This window comes from Ovis aries, chromosome 6 (genome assembly GCF_016772045.2).
Source record: "Ovis aries strain OAR_USU_Benz2616 breed Rambouillet chromosome 6, ARS-UI_Ramb_v3.0, whole genome shotgun sequence".
Taxonomy (NCBI): Eukaryota; Metazoa; Chordata; class Mammalia; order Artiodactyla; family Bovidae; genus Ovis; species Ovis aries.
Window position 1 is genome coordinate 113823833 of NC_056059.1, and position 26297 is coordinate 113850129.

Sequence of the window (26297 nt, forward strand, 5' to 3'; positions counted from 1 at the left end):
GCTGTAATGATCTTTTTCTTTCAAAAATGACCTGAACTATTCAGATAAAGGCATACAGTTGCTAACTTGTACTTTCAAAAGGCTTAGAAAAAACTGACTGTGTGTGATGACACGGGGGAGTGTGAACATAAAGAGGTAAAAAATGTTAGCAATGAGATAGTCTGGAGAATTTATGGGAGTTTTTTGTACAGTTCCTGCAAGTTTTCCATAATCTTGGCTTCATTCAAAAGCAAAAGCCGTGGACATATGTACCTGTGTATACGCCTGACGAAGCAGCAGCCAGAGACAGGTGCTGTTCTCGGAGCTGGAAGCAGTGCTGACCAGGGCAGACAGCGTTCTGCTTTTGCAGAATAAATGAGGCTGTGGAGTTTGAAGGAAGGATCATGAGATGCTATGGGCATGTGCCCAGAAAATACAACTGGCTCAGCCTGGGAGGTGTAACCTGGCTTTTTCTCTCTGCCCACTATGCCAAGGTCCGCCAGCTCGTGGCCGAAGGTCGCCTGGAGTTTGTCCTTGGAGGCCAGGTCATGCACGACGAGGCCGTGACTCACTTTGATGACCAGATCCTCCAGCTCACAGGTTCGATTACCCTTTCCCAGATCAGGGTCCCTGTGGCCTCCTGTGGGGCTGGGACTGGGCGTCTGAGCCCTCGTCCTGGAGTCCATCTTCCCCTCTCAGCAGGAGACTGACCAGTCAGCACTGTGACTGCTGGCACCGTGCTCATGTGTGCCTGAGTGCAGGGGCTGAGGGTGTGGATTCTAGACGAGCCAGCCTGGCTGGTTCCTGACTCTGCTAACTCCCAGCCCTGTGACCCTAGCACGTGATGCAGCCTCATTAGGGCTCAGTTCCCTCCTCTGTGATAGTGCTTGATGGTGATGGAAGATCTACCTTAAAGGGGTGTCATCGAGATTCATTTCAGTTCAGTTCAGCCGCTCAGTCGTGTCCAGCTCTTTGCCACCCCATGAACCGCAGCACACCAGGCCTCCCTGTCCATCACCAACTCCCGAGTTCACTCAAACTCACATCCATTGAGTCGGTGGTGCCATCCAACCATCTTATCCTCTGTCTTCCCCTTCTCCTCCTGCCTCCAATCCCTCCCAGCATCAGGTTATCGAGATTAAATTGGGATAATTCCAACAGAGCACATAGTTTATGGGGTGTGGGTCCCTAGTAAAGGGTCAGTAAAGGTCAGATGCCATCTCTGCCATCACCTCACCCACCAGCACCACCACCAGCACCACCACTAACAGCTCAGCACGTCATTGCATCACTTCTAACACCAGCTCCTCCAACACCATCACCATCACAACCATACCACCAACAGCACTATCTACACCTGCACCACCTCCAACACCAGTGTCCCTGCGACCACCAGCACCACCACTGTCACCATCGTCCCCTCCATCACCACTCACACGGGGACTAATGGGCACATTCCTCTCCATTTAACGAGTGTTCTCTACACACATCACCTCACTCACCACTAAAGGCAGGGTGTGCCGGGGGCATCATGGCTTCCAGGCTCCTCTGCAGCATAGAGTATAGAATAGAGAACACAAGCAGAATGGAGAATACAAGAAGGACACAGAGTCAGCGGATGAGCCAGGATTGACTGCAGTGTGTGCTGAGCTCTACCCAGACTCACTCCACTAAAGAGGGACTGTGTGTAGGACATCACGATGGCATTGGGGTTCCCTTTCCTCCAAATGTGTTCCTTTTTATGGCTGAGTAATATTCCATTGCATGTATGTATCACAACTTCTTTATCCATGTCGACAGATATCTAGGCTGCTTCCATATCCTAGCTATTGCAAATAGTGCTACAGTGAACATTAGGGGTACATGTGTCTTTCATTATTAGGGTATAGGAGTGCAAGGGATTTCAGTTTATTAATTTTATATCCCATAACTTTACTATATTCATTGATTCCCTCTAGTAATTTTCTGGTGGCATCTTTAGAGTTTTCTCTGTATATTATCATGTTATCAGCAAACTGTGAGAATTTTACTTCTTTTCCTGTCTGGATTCTTTTTTTCTTCTTCTCTGATTGCTGTAGCTAAGACTTCCCAAACTATGTTGAATAATAGTGGCAAGAATGGGCACCCTTGTCTTATTCCTCATTTAGAGGAAATGCTTTCAGTTTCTCACTGTTGAGAACAATGCTTGCTATGGCTTTGTCGTATACGTCCCCAAGTCCGAGGTCAGGGGCAGTGGCTGAGAGGAGCTACCCCGCATGCGAGGTCAGCAGTGGCGGCCGAGAGGAGCTACCCCACGTCTGAGTTCAGTGGCGGACCGGAGGAGCCACCCCGCGCCCCAGGCCAGGGGTGGTGGCCGGGAGGAGCAACCTGAGGAGCAGTGGCTGCATGGGCATAGGAGGGCCTAGAGGACCTATCCCACGCTGAAGGTCAGGAAGGGCGGTGGTAAGGAGATATCCCTCGTCCAAGGTAAGGAGCAGCGGCTGTGCTTTGCTGGAGCAGCCGTGAAGACATACCCCACGCCCAAGCTAAGAGAAATCCAAGTAAGATGGTAAGTGTTGCAGGAGGGCATCAGAGGGCAGACATACTGAAACCATACTCACAGAAAACTAGTCAGTCTAATCACACTAGGACCACAGCCTTGTCTAACTCAATGAAACCAAGCCATGCCCGTGCGGCAACCCAAGACAGGAGGGTCATGGTGGACAGGTCTGACAGAATGTAGTCCACTGGAGAAGGGAATGGCAAACCACTTCAGTATTCTTGCCTTGAGAACCCCATGAACAGTATAAAAAGGCAAAATGATAGGATACTGAAAGAGGAACTCCCCAGGTCAGTAGGTGCCCAATATGCTACTGGAGATCAGTGGAGAAATAACTCCAGAAAGAATGAAGGGATGAAGCCAAAGCAAAAACAATACCCAGCTGTGGATGTGACTGGTGATAGAAGCAAGGTCCGATGCTGTAAAGAGCAATATTGCATAGGAACCTGGAATGTCAGGTCCATGAATCAAGGCAAACTGGAAGTGGCCAAACAAGAGATGGCAAGGGTAGACGTTGACATTCTAGCAATCAGCAAACTAAAACAGACTGGAATGGGTGAGTTTAACTCAGATGATCATTACATCTACTACTGCGGGCAGGAATCCTTCAGAAGAAATGGAGTAGTCATCATGGTCAACAAAAGAGTCTGAAATGCAGTACTTGGATGCAATCTCAAAAACGACAGAATGATCTCTGTTCATCACCAAGGCAAAACATTCAGTATCACAGTTATCCAAGTCTATGCCCCAACCAGTAACGCTGAAGAAACTGAAGTTGAACGGTTTTATGAAGACCTACAAGACCTTTTAGAACGAACACCCAAAAAAGATGTCCTTTTCATTATAGGGGACTGGAATGCAAAAGTAGGAAGCCAAGAAACACCTGGAGTAACAGGCAAATTTGCCTTGGAATGCAGAATGAGGCAGGGCAAAGACTAATAGAGTTTTGCCAAGAAAAAGCACTGGTCATAGCAAACATCCTCTTCCAATAATACAAGAGAAGACTCTACACATGGACATCACCAGATGGTCAACAATGAAATCAGATTGATTATATTCTTTGCAGCCAAAGATGGAGAAGCTCTATACAGTCAACAAAAATAAGACCAGGAGCTGACTGTGGCTCAATCATGAACTCCTTATTACCAAATACAGACTCAAATTTAAGAAAGTAGGGAAAATTGCTAAACCATTCAGGTATGACCTAAATCCAATCCTTTATGATTATACAGTGGAAGTGAGAAATAGATTTAAGGGCCTAGATCTGATAGATAGAGTGCCTGATGAACTATGGACTGAGGTTCGTGACATTGTACAGGAGACAGGGATGAAGACCATCCCCATGGAAAAGAAATGCAAACAAGCAAAATGGCTGTCTGGGGAGGCCTTACAAATAGCTGTGAAAAGAAGAGAGGCGAAAAGCAAAGGAGAAAAGGAAACATATAAGCATCTGAATGCAGAGTTCCAGAGAATAGCAAGAAGAGATAAGAAAGCCTTCTTCAGTGATCAACGCAAAGAAATAGAGGAAAAGAACAGAATGGGAAAGACTAGAGATCCCTTCAAGAAAAGTAGAGATACCGAGGGAACATTTCATGCAAAGATGGGCTCGATAAAGGACAAAAATGGTATGGACCTAACAGAAGCAGAAGATACTAAGAAGAGGTAGCAAGAATACATGGAAGAACTGTACAAAAAAGATCTTCACGACCCAGATAATCATGATGGTGTGATCACTAATCTAGAGCCAGACATCCTGGAATGTGAAGTCAAGTGGGCCTTGGAAAGTATCGCTAGGAGTAAAGCTAGTGGAGGTGATGGAATTCCAGTTGAGCTGTTTCAAATCCTGAAAGATGATGCTGTGAAAGTGCTGCACTCAATGTGCCAGCACATTTGGAAAACTCATCAGTGGCCACAGGACTGGAAAAGGTCCATTTTCATTCCAATTCCAAAGAAAGGCAATGCCGAAGAATGCTCAAACTACCGCACAATTGCACCCATCTCACATGCTAGTAAAATAATGCTCAAAATTCTCCAAGCCAGGCTTCAGCAATACGTGAACCATGAACTTCCTGATGTTCAAGCTGGTTTTAGAAAAGATAGAGGAACCAGAGATCAAATTGCCAACATCTGCTGGATCATGGAAAAAGCAAGAGAGTTCCAAAAAAACATCTATTTCTGCTTTATTGACTATGCCAAAACCTTTGACTGTGTGGATCACAATAAACTGTGGAAAATTCTGAAAGAGACGGGAATACCAGACCACCTGACCTGCCTCTTGAGAAATCTGTATGCAGGTCAGGAAGCCACAGTTAGAACTGGACATGGAACAACAGACTGGTTCCAAATAGGAAAAGGTGTACATCAAGGCTGTATATTGTCACCCTGCTTATTTAACTTCTATGCAGAGTACATCATGAGCAACGCTGGACTGGAAGAAACACAAGCTGGAATCAAGATTGCTGGGAGAAATATCAATAACCTCAGATATGCAGATGACACCACCCTTATGGCAGAAAGTGAAGAGGAACTAAAAAGCCTCTTGATGAAAGTGAAAGAGGAGAGTGAAAACGTTGGCCTAAAGCTCAACATTCAGAAAACGAAGATCATGGCATCCGGTCCCATCACTTCATGGGAAATAGATGGGGAAACAGTGGAAACACTCTCAGACTTTATTTTGGGGGCTCCAAAATCACTGCAGATGGTGATTGCGTCCATGAAATTAAAAGATGCTTACCCCTTGGAAGAAAAGTTATGACCAAGCTAGATAGCATATTCAAAACCAGAGACATTACTTTGCCGACTACGGTCCATCTAGTCAAGGCTATGGCTTTTCCTGTGGTCATGTATGGATGTGAGAGTTGGACTGTGAAGAAGGCTGAGCACCAAAGAATTGATGCGTTTGAACTGTGGTGTTGGAGAAGACTCTTGAGAGTCCCTTGGACTGCAAGGAGATCCAACCAGTCCATTCTGAAGGAGATCAGCCCTGGAATTTCTTTGGAAGGAATGATGCTAAAGCTGAAACTCCAGTGGTCTGGCCACCTCATGCGAAGAGTTGACTCATTGGAAAAGACTCTGATGCTGGGAGGGATTAGAGGCAAGAGGAGAAGGGGATGACAGAGGATGAGATGGCTGGATGGCATCACTGACTCGATGGACATGAGTCTGAATCAACTCCGGGAGTTGGTGATGGACAGGGAGGCCTGGTGTGCTGCAATTCATGGGGTTGCAAAGAGTCGGACACGACTGAGCAACTGAACTGAACTGATGCTCCTTCTATGTCTACTGTCTGAAGAGTTATAATAAATAAGTGTAGAATCTTGTCAAAAGCTTTCTCTTAATCTACTGAGATGACCAGGGACTTCCCTGGTGGCTCAGAGGGTAAAAGCGTCTGCCTACAATGGGGGAGACCCGGGTTCGATCTCTGGGTCGGGAAGATCCCCTGGAGAAGGAAATGGCACCCCACTCCAGTACTCTTGACTGGAAAATCCCATGGACGGAGGAGCCTTGTGGGCTGCAGTCCATGGGGTCACAAAGAGTCGGACACGACTGAGTGACTTCACTTTCTTTCTTTCTTTCTTTCTTTCTTTCTTTCTTTCTTTCTTTCTTTTTTCTTTCTTTCTTTTTTCTTTCTTTCTTTCTTTCTTTCTTTCTTTCTTTCTTTCTTTTTTTTTTTCTTTTTTTTTTTTTTTCTTTCTCTCTTTCTTTCACTGAGATGACCATGTGGCTTTTATCTTTCATTTTGTTAATATAGCATGTCATATTGATTGATTCGTCTCTCCTGTAAGGGTAATATTCTGTATATTGGAGAATCCTTGCATCCCTGAGATAAAGTCTACTTTATCATAAAGTATGATCTTTTTATTTTGTGTGTGTGTGTGTTTTATTTTTTTTTAATATTTTTAAAAAATTTTTATTTTTACTTTATTTTACTTTACAATACTGTATTGGTTTTGCCATACATTGACATGAATCTGCCACGGGTGTATACGAGCTCCCAATCCTGAACCCCCCTCCCACCTCCCACCCCCTATCATCTCTCTGGATCATCCCCGTGCACCAACCCCAAGCATCCTGTATCTTGTATCGAACATAGACTGGCACTTCATTTCTTACATGATAGTATACATGTTTCAATGCCATTCTCCCAAATCATCCCACCCTCTCCCTCTCCCTCTCCCTCAGAGTCCAAAAGTCCGTTCTATACAACTGTGTCTCTTTTGCTGTCTCGCATACAGCATCATCATTACCATCTTTCTAAATGTGTTGCTCGATTCAGTTGGCTAGAATTTTGTTGAGTATTTTTACATCTGTTTTCACCAGTGATATTGGTATGTATTTTTCTTTTTTGTGGCATCTTTGTCTGGTTTTGTTGTCTGGGTATGGTGGCCAAGTAGAATGAACTGGGATGATTTTTTCCTGTGCAATATTCTGGAAGAGTTTGAGCAGGATAGGTAACAGCTGTTTTCAAAACTTTTGACAGAATTCACCTGTGGAGACATTCTTTTGCCCTGGGTGTTTCTCTGTTGAAAGATTTTTTGAATACAGTTTTGGGAATCTGTGCTTGTGACTGGCCTGTTCATATCTTGTATTTCTTTCTGGTTCAGTTTTGGAAAGTAATATTTTTCCAAGAATGTGTACATTTCTTCCATGTTGCCCATTTTATTGGCATATATTTCCTCATAGTAGTCTCTTATGATCTCTTGTATTTCTGTGTTGTCTAACTTCTTTTTCATTTTCAATTTTATTGATTTGAGTCTTTCTATTTTTTTTTTTTTGATGAGTCTGGCTAATGATTTATCAATTTTGTTTAGCTTCTCCAAGAATCGATTTTCATTGTACTGATCTTTGCTATTATCTATTTCATTCCTTTTTCATTTATTTCTGTTCTGATGTTTATGATTTCTTTCCTTCTACTAACTTTGGGGGGTTTCGTTCTCCTTTTCTGTTGCTTTAGTGCAAAGTTAGATTGTTTATTTGATGGTTCTCTTGTTTCTTGAGGTAGGCTTGTCTTGGTATAAACCTCCCTCTTAGCACTGCTTTTACTGCATCCCATGGGTTTTGAATCACTGTGTTTTCATTCTCCTAGGTCTTGATAAACACTCTTGAGACTTTGTTTCAGATATAATATCTCTATGAGGGGGTGGCAGTTTTCCCAGCAGCTCAGAGGACAGGACGAGCTAAGTGTGGGCAGCAGGCCCTGGGGATGCGAGCTCATCCCCTCCCTGAAGTGACACTTCCCAGCTGGGATTCTCAGCAGAGGCCTGGAAGAGAGGCGGGACACAAGGGGGTGCCCCCAGCCACCCCATCCTCTGGGAGGGAGTCCAGCTCAGGTCACATGGGGGCTGGGGCTCCCCTAACTGCAGTGACAGAAGCAAATGTCTCCAAGAGGGAAGGACACGCCTGGGACAGTCCTGCGAGGACTCTGCTGTCCTGGTTGTTCCTGCCCCAGCTCTCAGCTTGTGCCCACCCCCTCCCCCTCCCAATACCAGTAATCCCCTGTCTCCTGGGTGCGCCTCTGTTCCACTACCCTGCTTCTCTCTGACTCCTCCTCAGCAGAGTTAAAAACTGCTTAACATTCTCCTGAGGAGGAAGGAAGAAGGTCTCTCCAGCTGAGGCGGAGACCACAATTCCAGTGTCCCCTTGGCCTCTCAGGCACCTTGGCCCCTGCACTCTGGCCCCGCCCTCCATTACTGGGCAGGGATCCGGACCTGGTCTTTGTGCGCATTAGGACGCTGGCTCAGCTGCATGAAGGTGACTGAGTGACAAGGACTCGAGCAAGAGGGAAGGTTACTTCTCTCAGCACAGGGCTGGGGTGTGGAGTCCACACTGTGGGCTGTTCTAAGCCTTCGGGGTCACTGCTCCACGGAGCAGTGAGGCTTCCAGCAGTGGCTGTGTTTTGCTCAGCCACCCTATAGGGTGTCCCTGCCTTCCTTGCGAGGCTGAAGGTGCCTCACTCCCTTGAAATACCATATCAGTTGGGAAGGGGAGGGGAATGAAGGGAAGAGGGCAGTGCATCCTCGAGAAGGTGGCCCTGAGCTACCCTCATCGCTTCTGGGCACAGCCACTGTTCAGAACTCGTCACATGGTCTGTCATCGTCAGGAGGCAGGGGAATGCAGTTTCCTGCCAGGAGTCTGTTACCCTGTCCTAGTTAGGAGGGGCTGTGTGGTTCTGTTCCTAAAAGGCAGAGGGGAGAGTATATGTTGTACAAAGATTAATTGTTTTATGGGTTAATCACCTGTTCATCTGGACCTCAGGAAGGTTTTCTAACAGTGTTGAGAAAACCTGAGGTACACTGAGTTGTCATTAAGATATTTACTGCTTCCTTACAAAGAAGGGGGAGGATTTAGGGACTGATTCTGCAGCCCACTGATGTTTCTCATATTCTCATATCCTTTCCCACATGATCACAGAATGGCTGCTACAGCTCCAGTCATCAGGAAAGGAAAGGGGTACAAGGGGACATTTCTTGCTGAACCTTTTTAAAATAGAAAATGTGCAGATTGTTGCCCTGAAACTCAGGCCAGTTAAGCCCATACATCTTTTCGGCTATAACTATTTGCATGCCCACTTCCAGTTCCCACAGAGGTGGAGAAGACAAGAATCGGGCAGAGGTGGATGTTCTTTCCATGACCTGTGGGACCAGTGCTAAGTCATCCCTTGGGTCCGGGTCAGTGTTCCCTGATTGAAGTGAGGATTCTGAGTGTGGAACTAGGGGCCAGCAAATCAGCAGCCATCAGACCTGCCCTCCTCAGGCAGATGATATGGGGACAGGGTGTGCCCTCCACAGATTGCTGAGCCCCCATCTCAGACCCCCAACCCCTAGTCTTCCCCCTCTTCTGCAGCTGCTCCTCCCTGGCCTCCTCTGCTTCCTGAGCCCCCTCTGCTGTTCCCACTGGTCCCTGAGTTCTCAGAGCCCACCCCAAGGCCAACCGCCTGGCTGTCTCTTTGCAGAAGGACACAGCTTTCTCTATGAAACATTTGGGGTCCGGCCGCAGTTCTCCTGGCAGGTGGACCCATTTGGCGCATCCTCCACAACCCCCACCCTCTTGGCTCTGGCGGGCTTCAATGCCCACGTCATCTCCAGGATCGACTACAACCTGAAGGAGGCCATGCAGGATAACCGGGTGAGTGGTGAGCGCATCTACTCATCCACTTTCTCATCGTCAGAACTGCTGCACCTATAATGATCCATAACGAGCTCCCCATGTCTGGGGACATTCAAGCCGAGTTACAGACAGCCTGGCTGGCAGGCCCTGGCAGAGAGTCCTGCCCTGAGGAGAGTCAGATGAAGGTGCAGAGAGGCACCGTCTGGAGGGCCGATTCCTCCGCCTTCTGTGGCTTTGGGAGGTCAGGGGGAACGTTGAGGAGGGGGCAGCAGAGGGGGATCTTGACCTGAACCCCTGAGAGCAGCAGGGGCAGTGAGGAGACTCAGGCAGGACCTGGAGAGGGGGAGCCGGAAGCCATGTCACCCCTGGGCACTCACTCCATCCCTCTGGGTTTGCAGCAGCTGCAGTTCGTGTGGCGAGGGTCCAGATCCCTGTCGGTGCAGCAGGAAATCTTCACACATGTCCTGGACCAGTTCAGCTACTGCTCGTGAGCACCTGGCTCGGGCCAGTCCCTGTCCCAGCACCCTCCCTGGACCACCTCAGCCACGCCCTTCATGGCCAGCCCTGAGGGCACGCACTGAGCACCCATCTTACAGAAAGAACAACTGAGGCCTGGACACCCAGCCAAGGTCCCACAGCAGCAGCTGTACAGCAGCTGCACTGGGCTCTGGAGGCAGCACCAAGGCCTCCGTGTCCTCAGTCTCCCTGAGTCTGAGGATTTTGTAATACTGCTCTGTTTTTATATAGAATTTTATGATTCTGTTCATCACGATGTTTTTTGCATTATTTTTTTATTTGAAAAGTGTGAAAATCTCATTATATTGTTACTGAGATTTTTACAAGTGCAGAATTTTGTGTGAAGGCAAGTATCTCACTTGCCTCATTCTGGTTGCAACCCTGCTCAGGGTTCTTGGAATCAGAATTGAAGGGCACAAGGATGACCTGAAGAATGAGTGATCACATGAATTGCTCCTGATCCACGTGGAGGAAGTGGGGCCCGGAGGTTGTGGGCTCCACGGAACAGCTGAAACAATACGGGCTTGTAGGGTCATGTGCCCAAGGCCCTGCAGGGCTGAAAGGTAACGCCTTCTGTCCACATAGCTCTCATCCGCCCACTGCCCTCCGCCCTCTGATGGGAGACAGAGGCCCCGAGCAGGGTCTGCAGGCACAGTTGCTCTGGCCTTGCTAAGTCCTCCTGGCCTCCTAGGCCTCGGGCTGCTGCCTTTCTCAGGGCTGGTCCCTAACACTCGTCTCTCTCTCAGTGAGGGATTTTACTGGGATGGTGACCCAGTCTTCCCAGGCCCACCCACGGATGGCCTGTACCCCAGCATGGAAATCCCCGTCACTGAGGACACCATCCCAAGCTTTTCCAGTCTCCTGGTGAACAACGTGTTGGCTCGAGCCACCTGGTTCCGGACACCACACGTCCTCTGGCCCTGGGTAAGTGGGGGTCCCTGGCCCTGATCGCTCAGCTCTGCACGAGGGCTGCTCTCACGTGTCTGAGCCCAGCAGCTGGGGCCACCCCAGGACTGTGTGTCCTGTTCTAATCAGGCCCATGTCCCTCCAGGCAGTGGGCCATCCCAGCCCCGGCTCAGTCCTCCTTCCCTGTACCCCGAGTCCTCACCCAGTCTACCGGCTCCTCACCCCACCCTGGATCACCCCAACAACCTCTGCCTCCCGTGCAGCCCCTCTCCCATGCAGGCTCCAGCCTCTCCCCAGCTCTCCCCTCCTTTCTCCTTCTCAATGCTGGGAGCAGAGGCTTCGGCCTGAATCCTGGCTTCCTGCTCAGGGGCTGTGAGACTGGGAACACTCGGAGCCTCACTTTCCTCATCTGTGAAATGGGGATGGTGACAGGACCTGCTCCATAGGCTGGATTTGAGGTCAAGTGGGAAAGACACCCCCAGGGAACAGTGCCCAACACCCAGTCACCATTGTTGTCACAGCTAAACTATATGGAGCACCCCCTGTTTTATGGGATGTGTGTGTCTCCCCCATTTTCTCTGCCCCACTGAGCGTAAGGGCAGGGCCTGTGGTGTCCTGTCTACTCATAAGGGTCTGAGAACCAGAGAGGTTAAGGAATCTTCCTGAGGCCACATCGGTACTTAGCAGGGCACCTAAGAAAGTGGAATTTGTGCTCAGAGGCGTCAGAAAAGCTCCCAAGTGAGAAAGCCACCTGTGCATGCATTCAGCATACTGCGCATTACATCCTCTTGAAAGGTTGTTGTTGAATTACGCCACCGGGATTCTTGGCCCCCGGAGGAGAAGAATTCAATCCGGGGCCAAAGACGAGGCTTGATCGCTCAGAGCTTTTGTGTAACAAAGTTTTATTAAAGTATAAAGGAGATAGAGAAAGCTTCTGACATAAGCATCGGAAGGGGGCAGAAGGAGTACCCCCCTGCTAGTCTTTAGCTGGATGTTATTGTAAGAAATGCCGCGGGAAGAAGGAGCCACCCCTATAGACCGTTGATCAGGGCCTTTTATTGGGCGGTCACTCTCGGGCAGAACTCCCGGGGGCTGGTAAGCAAGGAAGCGAGGGGGGTCTGCGAAGCAAAGGGAGTCTGTGGGGTAAAGGGAGTCTGTGGGGTAGAGGGAGTCTGCAAAGTCTGTGAGGGTGGGGAAGGGTTTTATAGTCCCGGCCGGGCCTCCCATATAAGGAAGAAAACGCGGGCTCAGCGGTGATTGGTGTCCAAGGGCTCCGTGTCGGTTCCTGATTGGATGGCGAGGGCTGCGTGTCGGCTCCTGATTGGTCGGCTTGGTTGCCAGGCCGTCTCCGGGGCTTATCTGCAGCGCCCTCTGCCGGGACATGTCCCGACACGCCCGGGCATGCCCAGGCATGCCTCAGCATGCCTGACCTTGCCCTGACCTCTCATCCTGACCTCGCCCTGACCTTTCATCCTGACCTCGCCTTGACCTTTCAGTTATATAGTTATCAGCAGTCTGTTAATGAAAGAAAGGAATGTCTCAAAACTTAGAATGGCACCAGGCGCCTCACCCATAACATGTATTTTGGAATAATCTTGGCTCCAAATGGTTCATCTTGGGCCATAAAAGGATTAACTTGAATCATGAAGAAGGGCAGAGCACCATACAAATAGTGTTATTTACATAGATTAGAGGAACAATATCGGTGTATAACATCAGAGTTTGGGGTAAATGCATAGTACATTAGCAGAGCCTAAGATAAACATTTCCATAAGAAAAGGCATTTGTTAACTTCAGGTGAAACCAGCTGTCATGGCAACACAGAATTTTAAGAGAAACCTCCTTTTAAATTTGTATAGAGAAGGAAAAATATCGCTACTTTGTTTCCTCCTGCCGCTTAAGAGAGAAAAAAATGTCTGACACTTGCAGGCTATTTCCTCCATTTGGAGACCTCTGGCCTTCCTGCCTGTTACCCTCTCACTCTGACTTGTTTCTCAGATGGAAACATAACTTCTGACCTCCGACAAACATTTAGCCTACCCTGCAGCCCGTCTTTGGATCTACCCATATGTTCTCTCCATACATGACGTTATTGTCCACGTATTTTGTTTTCCTTTGATTCACGTATACCTGAGACCATATAGTATTTCATCTTTCCTTGTCTGACTTGTTTCCTGAGCACAATGCCCTGAAGTTTCATCCATGCTGTTAAAAACAGCAGGATTTCCTCTTTTCATGCTGAATAATACTGTGTACATATATGACATTTTCTTGATCTCGTCATCCAGTGATGCACATGTAGGTTGATTCCATATTTCTGGCTGATTGTAAATACAGCTGCAATGAACATAGGGTTGCAGAAGTCTTTTCAAGTTAGTGTTTTTGTTTTCTTTGAATAAATACAAAGAAGTGGGATGACTGTGTTAGGACCAAACTGAAGCCAGGACAGGCTCTAAGGGGCAGGCTAGGCCTGAGGTTTAGTCTCTAGGAAAGCTGAGGCACTGGGAACTGCCGCAGGCAGTGTAGCTCGACCAATCAGAAAAAAATCCCCATAGCCCCCCGCCTGTGCCAGACCTGAGCCAATCCAGATAGGGATGCAAGGTTTAAAAGTCCCCCACGCGCGTACGGTTTAACCAATCAGCTATGCTGTTACAAGAACAAAGAACCGTCTGTATAAAAGTAGATGTGATTCAGAGCTTGGGGCTCTCATCAAGACTCCACTGCACTGGATGAGACTTGAGCCCTAGGTCAAGCTAGCAATAAACCCCTTTATGCTTTTGCATTGCTGTGGATGTCTTATTCTCTCAGTTTTGGGGACTCGGACACTGGGCATAACAACTGAATCACGTGGTAGCTCTATCATTAGTTTTTCAAGGAACCTCCGCACTGGTTTCCGTAACTGCCGAAACAGTTTACTTTTAAATCAACAGTGCATGAATGTTTAAATTTCTCCTTATCCTGATGTACATTGGTTGTTTCTTTTCACTTAGACAATAGCCATTCTAATAGGTGTGAGGTAGTACCTCTGTGTGGTTTTGATTTGTTCAGCATCTTTTCCTGTGTCTGTTGGCATCTTCATGTCTCCTTGGACAAATATCTGTTCAGGACCTCTGCCTATTTTTTTACCTGGATTGTTTTCATTATTACGACTAATCTTTTTTTTTTTTTTTAATGGAAGTCTTTGAAAAGACCAAACTTATTATTTTGGTCTTTTATTTATTTACTTTTTATTTTACTTTACAATACTGTATTGGTTTTGCCATACATCAACATGAATCCACCAGAGGTGTACATGTGTTCCCCATCCTGAACCCCCCTCGCTCCTCCCTCCCTGTACCATCCCTCTGGGTCATCCCAGTGCACCAGCCCCGAGCACCCTGTATCATGCATCGAACCTAGACTGGTGATTCGTTTCTTATATGATATTATACATGTTTTAGTGCCATTCTCCCAAACCATCCCACCCTCGCCCTCTCCCTCAGAGTCCAAAAGACTGTTCTATACATTTTGCTGTCTTGCATACAGGGTTATCATTACCATCTTTCTAAATTCCATATATATGTTTTAGTATACTGTATTGGTGTTTTTCTTTCTGGCTTACTTCACTCTGTATAATAGGCTCCGGTTTCATCCACCTCATTAGAACTGATTCAAATGTATTCTTTTTAATGGCTGAGTAATACTCCATTGTGTATATGTACCACAGCTTTCTTATCCATTCGTCTGCTGATAGACATCTAGGTTGCTTCATGTCCTGGCTATTATAAACAGTGCTGCAATGAACATTGGGGTACACGTGTCTCTTTCAATTCTGGTTTCCTCAGTGTGTATGCCCAGCAGCGGGATTGTGGGGTCATAAGGCAGTTCTATTTCCAGTTTTTTAAGGAATCTCCACACTGTTCTCCATAGTGGCTGTACTAGTTTGCATTCCCACCAACAGTGTAAGAGGGTTCCCTTTTCTCCACACCCTCTCCAGCATTTATTGCTTGTAGCCTTTTGAATCACAGCGATTCTGACTGGTGTGAAATGGTACCTCATTGTGGTTTTGATTTGCATTTCTCTGATAATGAGTGATGTTGAGCATCTTTTCATGTGTTTGTTAGCTATCTGTATGTCTTCTTTGGAGAAATGTCTATTTAGTTCTTTGGCCCATTTTTTGATTGGGTCGTTTATTTTTCTGGAATTGAGCTGCAGGAGTTGCTTGTATATTTTTGAGATTAGTTCTTTGTCAGTTGCTTCATTTGCTACTATTTTCTCCCATTCTGAAGGTTATCTTTTCACCTTGCTTATAGTTTCCTTTGTTGTGTAGAAGCTTTTAATTTTAATTAGATCCCATTTGTTTATTTTTGCTTTTATTTCCAGTATTCTGGGAGGTGGGTCATAGAGGATCCTGCTGTGATTTATGTTTGGAGAATGTTTTGCCTATGTTCTCCTCCAGGAGTTTTATACTTTCTGGTCTTATGTTTAGATCTTTAATCCATTTTGAGTTTATTTTTGTGTATGGTGTTAGAAAGTGTTCTAGTTTCATTCTTTTACAAGTGGTTGACCAGTTTTCCCAGCACTGATCTATATGTGTTCTTATATACTTTGTGTATTATACCTTTTCAGATTTATGACTTGCAAATGTTTCATTTCATAGGCTGTCTTTATTTATGAAGTTTCTTTGCTGTGCAGAAGCTTTTAGTTTGATGCAGTCTTACTTGTTTATTATTCTCTGTGTTCTCTTTCCATGTGATATCAAGTCCAAAAACTCATCATCAAGATTGATGAGGAGGAATTTACAGTTATGTTTTCTTCTGGAAGCCCTTGTAGTTCCAGGAGTTACAATCAAGTCTTTAATTAGCTTGACTTACTGTTTGAGTACAGGACCGGCAGCGGTCCAACCTCATTCTACACCTGAGGATGTTCAGTTTTCATAAGACCATTTCTGGTAGAAGATGTCCTTTCCCCAGTTTATATTCTTGCCCTTTTGCTTTAATGTGATTACCATATACACACAGCTTTATTTCTGAGCTCTGTATTCTATCCCATTGATCTATCTGTATCTTTTATTGTCAGTACCAGACTATTTAGATTGCTATGACTTTGCAGTGAAGTATGAAATCAGGGTGTACGATGCTTCTGGTGTTGTTTTTCTTACTAAAGATTGCTCTGACCACTCACAGTCTTTGTGGTTCCCATAAATTTTAGGATTGGTTGTTCTGTTTCTGTGAAAAACGTCATTGGCATTTTAAAAGGTTTTGCCTTGAATCTGTAAATTGCTTTGGAAAATGCAGCCCTCCTCTTGCAGTCATGAGCTCAGAATATTTTCCCACTTAACTCGTGTCTTCCTCCATTTTGATCATCACAGCGTCGTCTAGTTTTCAGTGTGTAGGGCTGTCACCATCTCCGTGAAACGTATTCTTAGGCATTTTACCTTTCTGATGGAACTATCAAGAGGATTGCTTCCTTCACTTCTCTTTCTGATGGTTTGTTGTTAGTATGTGGAAACACTAGTCAGCAGGTGACTGTGTCTGTTTATATTCTATCCTGCAACTTTACTGCTGTTATTCACTTAAGATTAGTGCAGCCACTATGGAGAAGAGTGTGGAAATTCCTTTAAAAAAAACTGGAAATAGAACTGCCATACGACCCAGCAATCCCACTGCTGGGCATACACACTGAGGAAACCAGAATTGAAAGAGACACGTGTACCCCAGCGTTCATCACAGCACTGTTTACAATAGCCAGGACATGGAAGCAACCTAGATGTCCATTGGCAGACGAATGGATAAGAAAGCTGTGGTACATATACACAATGCACTATTACTCAGCTATTAAAAAGAATACATTTGAATCAGTTCTAATGAGGTGGATGAAACTGGAGCCTATTATACAGAGTGAAGTAAGCCAGAAAGAAAAACACCAATACAGTATACTAAAACATATATATGGAATTTAGAAAGATGGTAATGATAACCCTGTATGCAAGACAGCAAAGAGACACAGATGTATAGAACAGTCTTTTGGACTCTGAGGGAGAGGGCAAGGGTGGGATGGTTTGGGAGAATGGATTAAAACATGTATATTATCATATGTGAAACGGATTGCCAGTCCAGGTTCGATGCATGATACAGGGTGCTCGGAGCTGGTGCACTGGGATGACCCAGAGGGATGGGATGGGGAGGGAGGTGGGAGGGGGGTTCAGGATGGGGAACACATGTACACCCGTGGCAGATTCTTGTCAATGTATGGCAAAACCAATACAATATTGTAACATAATTAGCCTCCAATTAAAATAAATAAATTTATATTTTAAAAAATTTTAAGATTTGTCTCTAGTGTTTTCTATAGTCACTATTTTTATGACATCATTACAGTAGCCATTAGTGAGAATTTTATTTCTTCTGTTCTGATTTCCATGCTTTTTCATGACTAATTGCTGCAGCTCTGATTTATAATACCACATTAAATAAGTGGTGAGTGGGATCATCCTTGTCTTTTTCCTGATCTCCCGGGAATCAGGAATCTTCCTTGAGTTGGTGTTAGCTGTCAGTTTGTCATATATGGCCTCTGCTATGTTGAGGTAATTTTCATCCACACCCACTTTCAGGAGAGTTTTTATCACAAATGGAATTTGAATTTTGTCTTAAGCCTTTTCTGCATCTGTTGAGATGATCATATAATTTTTATCTCACATTTTCTCACTGATTGATTTAAGGATGTTGATCGATCCTTACGTTCCTGGAATAAATTCCTTGCATTCTGCTTCATGATGATGCAATATCGTCTTCAATACTGTTGATTTTGTTTGTTATTATATGTTGAGGATTTTTGCATCTATGTTCCTAGGATATATTCAGCTATAATTTTCTTTTCTTGAGGCTTCTTTGCCTGGTTTGGTGTCAGGGTAATCTTGGCATTGTAAAATTATATTGAAACCTTTCAGTCCCCTTCTAGTTTGTAAAAGAGACCAACAAGGATTTGTATTCCCGAATCCTTGATGGCAATACCAGACCAGCTTACCTGCCTCCTGAGAAATTTGTATGCAGGTCAAAAGCAACAGTTAGAACCGGACATGGAACAATGGACTGGTTCCAAGTTGGGAAAGGAGTAAATCAAGGCTGTATATTGTCACCCTGCTCATTTAACTTATATGAAGAGTACATCATGCAGAATGCCAGACTGGATGAAGCAGAAGCTGGAATCAAGATTGCTTGGAAAAATATCAGTAACTTCAGATATGCAGATGGCACCACTCTTATGGAAGAAGTGAAGAGGAATTGAGGAGCTTCTTGAGGAAACTGAAAGAGGAGAGTGAAAAACCTGGCTTAAAACTCAACATTCAAAACACTAAGATCATGGCATCTGGTTCCCATCACTTCATGGCAAAGAGATGGGAAACAATGGAAACACTGAAGGACTTTATTTTATTGGGCTCCAAAATCACTGCAGATGGTGACTGCAGCCATGAAAATAAAAGATGCTTGATTCTTGGAAGAAAAGTTATCACCAACTTAGAAAGCATATTAAAAAGCTGAGACATTCCTTTGCCAACAAAGGTTCATCTAGTCAAAGCTATGGTTTTTCCAGTAGTCATGTATGGATATGAGAGTTGTACCATAAAGAAGGCTGAGCACTGAAGAATTGATGCTTTTGAACTGTGGTGTTGGAGACAACTTTTGAGATTCCCTTGGACTGCAAGGAGATCAAACCAGTCAATAGTAAAGGAAATCAGTCCTGAATATTCATTGGAAGGGCTGATCCTGAAGCTAAAGCTCCAACACTTTGGCCACCTGATGCAAAGACCTGACTCATTGGGAAAGACCTTTATGCTGGGAAAATTTGAAGGCAGAAGAAGGGGATGACAGAGGAGGAGATGGTTGAATGGCATCACCAACTCGATGTCATGAGTTTGAGTAAGCTCTGGGATTTTGGTGATGGGCAAGGAAGCCTAGTGTGGTGCAGTCCATGGGGTCTCAAAAAGTTGGACACAACTGAGTGATTGAACTGACTGAATAAGGATTTGTATAAATTCTTCTTCAACATTCGATAGACATCAGCACTGAATGTTGATCTTTGCTTTCTTGAGAAGTATTTGGATCCTGGCTCAGTTTGGTTCTAGTATTCATTTGTTCAGGCTTTCTATTTACACATAATTCAGACTGGGCAGGTTATATATTTCCAGGAATTTATCAGTTTTTCTACTTTGACGTCTTTCTGAGGATGGGATCAAAGTCAGTAAATTCAAGGAAGCCATTCTGCTTTTTATTCTTGTTTAGTATCTTATCATAATCAAGCTTATTGATAACTAATAGCAGTGCTGGGATTTAAGAAATTGTCAGGAAATGGAATCTGTCAGACACAGAAAACCAAAACCTAAATCATCACACTTATGTGAAATTTTACAAAACCATTCTCATAGAGAAAGAGATCAGATTTCAGCAGCCAAAGGTGGCCCTAGAGAGTGTGCAGAATTGGGGAATGTTGAGAAAGGGTACAAAGCTGCAGCTGTGAGACAAACACCTTTAACATGGCAGAGAGCAGACACACCCAGCGCAGGGCCCGGGATCCATGCCCGCCACGGGGAGTGCGGGTGGTCATGGGGATAGGAGGGGCTCTCCCCCTGCAGGCTGGGCTCTACACCCAGAAGGGCAGGGCGTTGCTTCTGTCCCCGGGCCTGCAGGGATGTGACAGGCAGTTCTTCAACGCCTCACTGCAATTCATCAACATGGACCGTGTAATGGAGGAGGTCAACAAGTTCACATACCAGCATGGCATCTCGGTGCAGTACGCTACGCTGCGCAACTACTTCCAGGCTGTGCACGCTCACCAGCTCTCCTGGAAGGTCCGAGACCACCAAGACTTCCTGCCTTATTCCTCAGGTAGGAGCCTCTGGTGGGGGATCAGGGAGGGATTCGGTGCCAGGGAGGAAAGGGGCCCCCAAACTCGGTGCCTGCTCAGGCCTCTGCTTGGAGCCTGCTAGGGGCTCTGGGGGAGGTACAGGTCCTGACCCTCCTGCCTGACTCCCTCCACACTCTGCCCACTTCCTAGCTCCCGGAGCCTCGCACGCTGTCCACACGCAGCAGGTCCCGTCTCTGCCTTTTATTGCAGTGCTGCCGGAGGACTGGCCCGTGCCCACCTCCTCTTCCTGCAAAGTCCCAATTGTCCTGTAGTGTCGCCTCCTCTGATCCCCACGTGGTGCTTGTGGTAAAGAATCCACCTGCCAATGCAGGAGGCACAGGAGATGCAGGTTGGACCCCTGGGTCGGGAAGATCCCTCGGAGGAGGAAATGGCAACCCGCTCCAGGATTCTTGCCCGGGAAATCCCATGGACAGAGGAGCCTGGTGGGCTACAGTCCGTGGGGCCACAGCGTCGGACACGACTGAGCATGCATGCATGCGTGTCACCTCCTCCAGGAAGCCTTTCCTGACCTTAAGTCTCGATCGGCTGTTTCCTCTTCCCCTCAGGGTCCCGCTTTTCACCTATTGCCACAGAGGCATTATTGGGGGACCTTGTCTCCCACAGACCTGTGTCCTGGAGGCCAGGACGGGTTTGGCTGTGGCCGGCAAGGCTCAGGGTGAAAGGTCATGGACTGAGCCTTGTGGTGGGTTGTGTGCACCGTGGAACCGTTCTGTGTCAGGAAAGCGGGGACGTTCATCTTGGTTAGCGCATCCAGTGTGAGAATGAAGTGAGATGAGGAGAGCCCTTAGCCTAGTGCCTGGGCCAGAGCCAGGGCTCAGCAGATGCAGCTGTTAACACTGACAGCAGCATCTCCATCCTGGGAGGCCAGGCGCCATCCTGGACATGCTGTGGGCACTCCATGCTGAGGAAGCTAGCCCAGGGCCTGATGCCCTGAAGGAAGCCCAGCATCAGTGCCTCTTCCCGGTCCAGCCCTACCCACCTCCAAGCGGACCCTCTAGAAGGTCCAGCTCCTCTATCTGTAAGCCAGACAGGAATTATGCACACACAGCCTCCCACTGACAGCTGGGGAGACAGAAATGCCCTCCACAGCCCAGTCCAGCCCTTGCTCAGGGCATCCACGGGGGATGGTGTTGGCCAATTTATTGAACATCTGATACCCTTACTGGAAGGAATGCCAGAAACCTTGAAGAAACCTTGTTGTCCTGCTCCCCTTTTCCAAAAAAAAGAGGAGCTGAGGGGTATCAGCATGGGGGGACCCCATGAACCAGGGCAGCCCAGGGACCCTGATCAGGCCCTACCTCCCAGCCAGGTTTGCCCAGCCATAGGTCCACGGTGGGATTACTCAGCAGGACAGGTCATTTTAGAAGGGAAAGGTGAGGTGTCTGTCTCCATGGACAGTTAGGAGACCCAGGCTCACAGCAGCATCCACTGGTTGAACGTCCTCCGGGGGACCAGGGTGCCTGAGCTGCGCCTCTCCAGGGCCTGTCCCCTACCCACCCTCACCATTCAGCAGGCACAGTGTCTCAGCAGGGCTGGCCCCAGGCGGTGACTCAGATGCTCACCTGGGTTGAGCTCGCAGCTCCTGACCCCACCGGCTTGGGTGGCTTTGGGTAAGTGACGTCTGAGGCTTGATTTTGTCATCCATAACATGGATTTTCAGAGGACTGGAGGGACCCTCACATGGCAGTTCAAATACAACCTTCTCATTTCCTTCCCTTCCGAAGAGACAGCAGGATGGGCCTCCAGCTGCAGGGCTGATACCGGGCTGGGTGCCACCCTGACTGCCCCAGACCTGGGTTTGCAGTGCCTCTCTGGCCTTGGTCTTCTGCCTGGGTGGTGAGAAAGGGGAGCTACATGCCTCTCAGGACACTTCCCTTAGGACCTCATCAGACTAGGGGAGGGCTGGCTCCTGGACTAGGTGAGAGGGGCTACAAAAATGTGGGTGGGGTTCCAACTGAGGTGGGTGAGACACTGCCGTGTGGGCGTGGTCACACTTGAGGTGGGAGGAGATGGAGAATGTGGGCCTGGTTACCAGGAGGCAGGAAGCAGCGTCTGTGTCTGGGTGGGAAGGTATGCTGAAAGGTCCAGTGAAAAGCAAGGTGGGTGTGGTCACTTAGCCTTCCTCTAGAAAGGCACCATTTAGTCGGAGACTAAAGTTCAAGGAGGAGACTTGGTCCTGATCCGAGTGCAGGATTATCTTGGTAGCTCTGTCTAGTTGGGTCCCTGCTTAGAGCTGAGGCTGTGGTGAGCTGGTGCCTGACCTGTGTGCTCAGCTTCCGGGAGGAGCTGCGGAGGGCTCCTGTGTCTGGCCCCTCCGGCTGTAGCCTCTCCTCAGCCCTCCTGGCTTCCCTTCCTTGTCTAGCCAAGGTTCTCTGAGGGAAGACAGAGAATGGAGGCACAACCCAGGCTGGGGAGGAGGCAGGAGGAGGGAAGTCAGGAACCCTGAACCACCTGCTGAGACCCATCCCAGCCCCAAGGTGCTCAGACTCTCGCCCCTTCCACCAGCCTCACACTCCTAGTCCAGGGTCAGGATGGAGGCTCCAGGGCTCTCCCAGCTCCCACCCTGCTGCCACCCTTCCCTGCTGAGCATCCAGAGAGAACTGCCGAAATGCATGCCTTCCAGGACCCACTTTTTCTCCAGAGGCACACAGGGGCTGCCAGCACTCCAGTTCCTCCCCTCTGGGTCCCTCCGTCCTCGCCCTCTTCCCTCTCCCTCCTCCCCTGAGGTACTCAGGGCCTTTCCCCACAGGCCGTACCAAGGGTTCAGGTGCACACTGAATTCTTGTCATCACTGTGCTTCAGCGCCCGGACCTCAGCCCAGCCTGACCCTGCCAGCTGCCCAGCCATCCAGGGATCTTGTACCATTGCTGACCTGGCTGGAACAGGAGCCCTGAGATCACTCCTCTGACCTAGGCTGTGTCCCTGGGGACCCAGGCAGATCTGTCTCTGACCTCATCTTCCTCAGCATTTCCCAGATGAGGCTCAGGGGCCTCCGTGGGCAGGACCTCACACCCACTACTGACCTTTTGCTTCTAGAAATATTTCACGCCTGGACTGGATTCTATGCCTCCCGAAGTGGTCTCAAGGGGCTGGCGAGGAGAGCCAGCGCTCTGCTGTACGCTGGGGAGTCCATGTTCACACGCTACGTGCTGTTGGCTCCCCACCGGTTCCTGGACCCGGCCTGGGGCCTGCAGCAGCTCCAGCAGCTCCGCTGGGCAGTCTCCGAGGTAACGCAATGCCTCCCAGAGACAGATCAGGATTGGACCCTGCTGGGCTGTGTGCTTCTCCCTCCCTAGGTCAGCACACCTCCTTGTCCCTGGTCACTACAGGTCCACCTTACAGATGAAAATACTGAGGTCGCCTTGGTCACAAGACTTGTACATGTTGAAGCTGCCCCAAGGCTAGGACCATGGCCTGCCAGGGTTCAGCTTGTGTTTCAGTAAGATTCAGAGCCAGATTGACCCAGAGGGGAAAGGGCAAAGTGGAGTAGCACTGATGTCCAACAATCCAAGGCTGGGCTCCAATCTCAGCTCAGTTCTGTGGCCTCAGGCTACTGAGTTTCCCTCTCTGAGCTTTGTTGCAGAAGCCAGTACTTGAGAAACCAAGCACCACACTCAGAGAGTTGGAGAAGTCAGGTTTACTACGCTGGCAGGCCTGGAGGAGTTAGCACTCTAAGCTATGATCCCCAAACAAAGGGGTTACAGAGTTTTTAAACATGGACAGGAATGACTCTGTGGGTTTGCAGGGGCTGGGAGACGGCAAACAGCAGGACAAGAGTGAGTGAGATAAGATCCAGTTCCTAGTACTGTGAGTCCCCACTTTCTGAGACTACGTGACCTGCGTGATCCAGACTTTGCAAGGAGCAAGCTGAGTTACAGAGGCAGGAGGAGCAGGAGGTTATGTAAAACTTTAACTTATCCTCTGCATTCCCCCACCTCTTGATGCTTCTATCATTCATTGTAGAAAGCATCATCTCTCTTTTTCATCATTCATTCCCTTAGATATTAGGCCTTGTCCCTGACTATTCCTGATTGGTTTACATAAAAGCGGCAGTCTTTGTTCAAGAAGAGGCAGAGTCCTCCCTTTTCAGCTGTCAGTAAATCTAGTCCTCTCCTATTCTGTAAAGCCACTTTAGCCAGAGAATCTGTTTGGTCCTGTAAAGCCACTAAAGATTTGGCTGCTCTCTCAATGTTGTCTGTGAAGTCCTTGGATAGTGTATGGTAGGAGGTGGTTGATGAAACAATTCCTCCTATTCCCATACCTATCCCAGGAGTAATTTTCAGACCAACTAGTAGAGGTATAAACTGGATGGCTCTTTTTGACCATGTCTTTGCTGCCAGAGGTAAGGTGGAAGTCTGGCTGTTAGGGGCAATATTCATTGGCGGAGTGAGGAAAGCTAAGATGCAGATACCCATCCAATTGACTGGTAGGCATAAGCAAGCATCTGTCCCACAAAGAAAAGGCCTTGATGGGGGCAGCACTATACTGTGTTTGTGGGAGGATGAGTGGGCCACTCACCTTTTAGAGGTTGATTGCACTGGTCCCTGGCTAAATTGCCTACAGGTTCAGTTCCTGCATTATTTGTAAAGCATTCTGGAGCCTTTTGAGTTAACTCAGTTGTCCTTAAGACCGGCCCTTGTAAGGGTGAATACATGGGAGGTCCCATGGCTGTGGCATTAGTCAATGGTACTGGTGTAGCTAAGCACCATGGCGCTCCTTACGATAAGCAAAGCCAGCAGTCCCTGACCAGCTGGAGGATGGTGTCTTTGAGAAGGCAATGGGTTGCATTGAGAACTTGGTACAGACGAGGGTCTAAAGGGGAGTTTAGTCTGTAACCTGAGTCCTACTGAGAGCCTGAGTTTTCAGGGCGAAGTCAGTCCGTGATTTTGTCTGTCTGCATTATTGTTCCTGTCCAGTAGGTTTTTCCATTTATTTGCAGACACACCTGTTCTCTTTTATTACGTCTGTGTGGTGTTTGGGGGTAAATGGAGGCACGGGGGCATGATGGCAATGGCATGGTATCACGATACCCCTGGGGCTTGGACCACCTGGTGGGGGAAAGGTAGCAGCAATGGGGGACGTGAATGGAGAACATTTTGGTGCCCAGGCCTCTGGATATACGTCACATGGTTAGGAAGGCAGTAGGTGACCAACCTATAGGATTGGCTATCTATACATTGTTCAAGCTGATGGTTAAGGAAGCAGTTTTCCAAGGGTTGAATGTAATGTTGACCGGTGCATGATGGGTAAGGAATGGCACCATCTGTTACAGCAAGGGAGAGCAAAAGGTTGCAAAGCAGCCTGCACATGACAGATAACTGAACACTAGCAAAAGGTTTTCTCCCCATCTTTGGGTTGTCATGGCTATAGCAACTGAGCCTATCGTGAAAGGGGTCAGCTATACTGTGAGCGATTTAGTTAGTAGGGAGAATTGATCCTAAGAGACGTGATCTCTGAGGCTTCCCACTCAGTGAGATAACAGACAGCTAACTGCAGCTTCTGACCCAAATCCCAGTCCTGGAGTGCGACTGAAGCTAGTCCTGGAGTGAAGAGCACAGCAATAACTCCAATCAGGGATAAAGACCAAGGTTGACAGTGAAAATCCATTGATATTTTGATAGCCAGATCCTCAAGCTTTCACCAGGGGATGACCAGTCAGCTGTCGGAGTGTGGCTGGAACAATCCTCAAGCTTCTGCTGTGCGTTGACTAGTCAGCTTCTGAAGCAGCTAGAGCAGAGCTCAGCGCCCTTTGTGGGTGAGGGCCACTGTATTTGGAACCGACCTTGAGGGGATTTTCAGAGTCCTGGACTGCTTTCCAGATGTCCTCATCACAGGAAGCCACCACCTTCTTGACTCTGGTGTGGCGGATCCAAGGGATGAAGTCTGTAACTTTAAGAGTGGTAAGGGTTGCCAGGACGACAGTGGGACGGCCTGTCCGATCTTGTGGAAGTGGTTCTTTTTCCAGTCTTTAACCCATAGCTCATCTTTGGGCTGATAGAGATGAATCCAATTGCCCAAAGGAATGGGGGTCCTTTCTAAGCTTTCTTGGGCTATATGGTGGAAGACTTTTCCCAGAGCCTGGACATGTCAGTACACCTCCAGGTCCGCTGGTTGTTGGGGGTTTCCCTTGAGTTTTCCCATCACTGGGGGCATTTTCCCGTATAAGATCTCAAGGAGAGAATTGCCTGAGGACCACAAGATACATCTGACTGAGACTAAGGCTAGCGGCGATGTGTCGACCCTAGATAACTGAGTCTCCTGACAGTGTTTGGCTAATGTAGTCCTGAGGGTCCGATTCATGCGCTCAGCTTTCCCTGAGCTCTGTGGCCTGTAAGTGGTGGGACCC

The 26297-nt window shown here is 47.7% G+C and overlaps 1 pseudogene; it reads left to right on the forward strand.

The window, feature by feature from the left end:
• Positions 1-26297, forward strand: part of LOC101117335 (epididymis-specific alpha-mannosidase-like) — a 57949-nt pseudogene that overhangs the window by 6903 nt on the left and 24749 nt on the right.